This window comes from Taeniopygia guttata, chromosome 6 (assembly GCF_048771995.1).
Source record: "Taeniopygia guttata chromosome 6, bTaeGut7.mat, whole genome shotgun sequence".
Taxonomy (NCBI): domain Eukaryota; kingdom Metazoa; phylum Chordata; class Aves; order Passeriformes; family Estrildidae; genus Taeniopygia; species Taeniopygia guttata.
In genome coordinates, this window is record NC_133031.1 from 18,533,764 (window position 1) to 18,538,868 (window position 5,105).

Consider the following 5,105-nt stretch of genomic DNA (forward strand, 5'->3'; position numbering starts at 1 on the left):
CAAGGAGAAAAAAAGACATTCTGTACATTTTGAAATTTCCTGGTTTGGGTATTTCCAAAAAGAAGTGCTTCTAGATGTTGTTTGGAAAAGTATCTTTGGCTGTATTTGTGTGCAAAGGTGGTGATCTTATACACTATTACATGGAACAGAAGGAGTCAAATTAAAGACAAAGGAAGACAAACACTTAGGGCTGAGACTGCCTCATGAACAATCAACCACATAAGATAGCTAGGAGTTTTTTTTCTGTTTTCAGATAAATCCAAAAAGTTTTTGTAAATTTTTCCTTCCATTTTTCACTTTTCTGAATCCAAAGTTGTGAAACAAAAATTTCCCTTTTTGATGCTTCTCTATTATAACCTCTTATGCTCTGCCAGCATATGACTCAGCTTAGTTGGCATTGGAGAGGCTAGAGACAAAGAAAAATCTCATAAACACAGAAAATAAATCCCACACAAATATTAAAACAAAGCTACTGCATTGTTACTAGCAGTTCTAGAGACTTATTTCCTGAAAATTCTCATGTCTGCAGTATCTTCCACAGCATCAATCCCAGTATGTTACGTGGTCATTAGTCCAAAGAACATATTAATTTATGAGTCTGAGATGGCTTTGTTAGTCAGGAGTGGCAAACTCAGTTATGAGTTTTTCCCAAAGATGCAGTATTTATTATGTGCCATCAAACATCTTGATAATTTAATGGCTGGCCTTCTCAGAGGCTTGGAGTGCTCAAACAAAACTTGGGGAGAGAACCGGAAGATCTGGAAGGAATGACGTGGAGGAATGGGAGTGCTGCCTCCAAAGCTGGGTGGGATCATGGGATCCACAATTATTCCAGTCCTCTGTGTCCCCATGCTGTAACAGGGGCTGTCATGAAAGCAGAATTTAGAGCAGGGTAACTACTGGCAACTACTCCTGATCCTGCTGTACATGCCTGCCATGTCATATTTTCCATCAGTGGCAACCAGAGAGGCTGTTTGGGAGGGCCTGCGAGCTGTTTGAGGCTGTCCAGGTCTGCTCCACTCAGACCTGTGTCCATGAACCTTTTGTGTGCGTGTCAGAGGGCACATCTTTGTTCTTACCATCTGGTTATGGACCTTGTTTGCTGTGAGTCTCCCTAAAGCATTGGTGAACCTGTTGATGCTGTGGAAATTGGAAACAATTTCCAGAAGTTAATCACCCCCAGTAGGGGGAAAAAAAAGTATGCTTATATGTCAAGTGCATTTCAAATTTTCAGTAATTCTTGGGGCATTTTAAAACTCCTTTGCTTCAAACAAGGAAGTTGGGTCATAGGCCAAAGCCACCAAGGTGTCTCAGATGACATGTTTCTCACTCTGAGCACTCAGAGCCCATGCTTACAGTTGAGGGCTCTCCTCATTAATATCCAGGTGTGGAACTCATTGCACCAAACTCATGATCTAAACAGGCATTCAAAAACTAATCCAAATATCCGTATATAGAAGTTCCAGATGCACCACCAGCAGATGATTCACCCTTTTCTAAAACAGGTATCTCAGACTGCTGCTGTGAGTCACCATGAGCACCACCTCCATGTCTCCCCTGACTAGAGGATGCTTATTTAACAAAAGTGGATTTCACACATACTTAAAATTGCTGAAGTTAATTAAAACCTGTCACCACCATCTTTGCCCTGTGAAAAGAGACACATGAATTCTGAGTCACCCTGAAAGACTTTTCAAGGGGGATAGTGGACAGGTGAGTGAAGAGCAGCCTGATGTTTCGCACCTGCTTGAGGTGAGAAAACATCCTGACCTCAGTCATAGTTGTAGTCCTTCAAGGATTTTAAAATAATTATCTTGGTTTTCTAATGATGCACTTACCAGTGACCACCCAAGAACAACGTATCCAAGCACAATTTCTTTGGGATTGAGGATCAGGCCAACGCTATTTTAGCTGATAATATGGTAGTAAAATGTGTGACATTTGAATCACCAGTATGTAATTAGGCAACTCAAAAAGACAAGGAAGAAGAGAAATATTATGATTGTGTAAGTTTCTTCCTCTTTCTGAACATTAAAAGTCACATGGCAGGGGCTACTAAAATTATGTGATTGGCTTAGAAATTTTTAATTTTATATAACTGTAAATGCGACAGAATGTTAGACTTCTCTCTAGATGAAGGAACATGTAATTAAGATGATTTTGTCAAAATGACAACTTCACTTAGCATATAAGGTGCCTGAAGGTCATAGGTATTTTCAAAAAGGATAGGCATTTCTTCTGTTTGAGTGATAAAGACCAGAGTTTTGTAAAAAAGCTATTTTAGGAGAACTGAAAAAAAAAAGTAAAACAAACAGCTGTGTTTGTTACAAAGCCAAAGCGGCATGTAAGAGCTGTCGTCACTGTATTCCCTATTATGAAATACTATTTGTTCTGCAAAGTGTTGTATCTTTCCATGCAGTTTAAAAAGAAATAAAAGACACAATTTTACAAGGTGTTTTTTTTTTTTTCAGTAAAGAATTAACGGAATAAAAGTGAGTGAGGATTTGATTGTTTTCACATAATGTCAACTTTCAAAACACAGTTACAAAACTGCCAGATTATAACATAGTTAACATTTATATGCATGAAAATCGTAGTTTTAAGCCTTTTCCCCAAAGCGAAGTATTCAGCTTTATGAGTGATACTTTTATTTATGTATGTATATGTAGGTCCGTATTTGAGTGTGACTCCATGCGTCCACACGCATACTGAATTACAATGTCTTGCCTTCCGGATTTTTTCTACCGTCTTTTTAAAGCTAGAAGCGGAGCTCGTTTTTAAACACGAGTTGAAGTGCTCGCATTTCCCACGACTCCAGCATCTGGCGCTTTTTCTGAGGCCGTCCAGCGCGGCCCCGGGGCGGTGCCGGGAGCGGGGCCGGGCCGGGAGCGGGGCCGGGCCGGGCGGGGCCGGGCCGGGCGGGCGGGATTGGCCGGGCTCGGTCAGGCGCCGTGGGCTGTTGCGCACACGCGGCTCCGGCCCCGGTGCCCGGCAGTAACCCCGGGGAAGCTCGGCCCACTGCGGGTGTTCCCCCCGATCCCGGCACCGTCAGCCGGCCCTGGCCCTGCGCGGCCTCCCCGCCTCCGAGGGCGCTGCCTGCCCGGGGCTGTGCTGTCCCCAGCGCTGCTCGGCCCCGGACAGGAGCTCCCTCAGCGGCTGGGCTGAGGCGAATGCCCCCTCAGCACAGGCCACTCCGTCCGTCTCTCTGCGCTGCAGGGCGGCTGCGGTGCCATCTCCTCCCCCCGCTCTCCTGGGACTTTGTTCCCTCTTTCCAAAAGTCCCCATGGGCTTGTGAGGTCCGCATGGAGGGTCAGCAGCAGCTGGTGTTCTCTCGCTGTGGTTGGAGCGCATGGCTTGGAGCAGAGCTGGTACCCAGTCCTACTCCTGGGCAGTTCTGAGGAGATTGCTGCCCTCCCTAGGGCACCCTCCTTGGGCACCCTCCTTGGTCCTGGGCTGGACACCCGGGGCTCCTCACAGCTGTGTTCACTGAATCCCACCTCTGGAGGAGTGAGTGGATTGCAGCTGGAACATGGTTTCTCCTAAGGATCACGTTGGCATCTTCTGCATGTTGTGTTGAGAGCAAAAAGATGCAGCAAACTCTTCCCTGATAGCCTGCAGCCCTCCCTGCTCTCCCTCCCTTGGGTCTGAACAAGCAGGCACTTGTTTGCTTGCTCTCTCCTACCCAACAGAGCTGGCTTGTACATTAACTCTTCCTTTCCCCTCTTCTTCTCTGGTGGGTGGGAAATTTTCAGAGGAGCAAAGTTGGGGTCCACTGGAATTGCAACCCAAATGTGCAGATTACATAGGAAACCAGGAATAGAAGCAGAAATACTTCTAGGCAGTGACCTAAAATGCTGAGCTGGCACTGCTGAAGGGTTTGATAGTGTAGGAAAACATATTTTGGGCAGGGGATTTAATAACAGTCTTTAACGAAGAGGGAGAGGTTGCGATTGGAGTTGCACTCATTAAATCCAGACAGAGGGATCATTAACTTTATTTTTAGGCTTAGCTGAATAATAGCGAGTTTTGAAGACTTGACTTGCCTTCTCTGTTTCACTTGTTTTAGGAGGGGCTGTGCTGTCACAGGATCAAAAGCGCACCAGATTACAAGAAGCAGCGCCTCTCTGTCACTTCCAGGGACATGGTGCTGTGACCAGCTGATGAGCAGGAGCATTTGCTTTGCTTTTTTCTACAGCTCAAAGCAGCCATATGTCAAATTGGTTGGGTTGGTCACATATCTCCAGGTGGAAGAACACAGCTGCTGGATGAGCCTCAACCTTCTGTCTTTCTTTTCACCCCCCCTGCTCCAATTTGCAGTGTGCTGGCTCTGGCCCTCCCACCCAGAGGGCCTTCCAGCAGCAGTAGCTGCAGCTGGAAACCAAAGCTTGGGCCTGTTTTTCCAAGGGATTCAGCATGCCCAGCTGCAAGGGTCTGGCAGTACCAGCAAACATGGGCTGGATCAGGGGTCCCAGTGTGCTGCAGGTGGCAAAGATGCCACAAACAAGGCCATCCCCTCTGCCTGCTTGTGTACAGAGCAAGCTGGTGCCATGCAGAGATGCCTTACTCTATGCCACTATGATTGAAAGGCGTTTGGGTAGGGGTGCAGGGAAGCTACTATCAAAGTGATACTTGGTCAGGGGATTTCCCCTTTCCTTTCACTTCTCTCCAGCTGCAGAAGGGGTGGGGATCAGCGGGGACACTCACTGCTGCACGAGGAAAATTCCCCTGCTGAGGCTGATGAACCCGCCTGACGGGAGGTGGCTGCCGGTATTACGTGTTGTGCCGCATGTGTATCCGCCAGCCACAAGGTCCTGGCAAGGGGCCCCGGCTGGAATTAACCTGCAGTAACCCCAGGCACAGGGCAGCCTTGGCGGGGTGTGCCTGCCTGGCCTGCGCTGGAGTATGAAAGCCATTATAATCCACTCATTCATGATGCTTAAAGAGCCAGAGGCGTTTTTCCCCTGGTTCTCCTGGAAGAGAGAAGGGTTTGGAAGCAGTAAGGCACAGCTTCCAAACTTGATGGAAGTTGAATTCCCATCCTGATGGAGTATCTGGTGCTTTACCAAGCCCTGCCCACCATGTCATCAGTCCAACAAGTTTCAAAG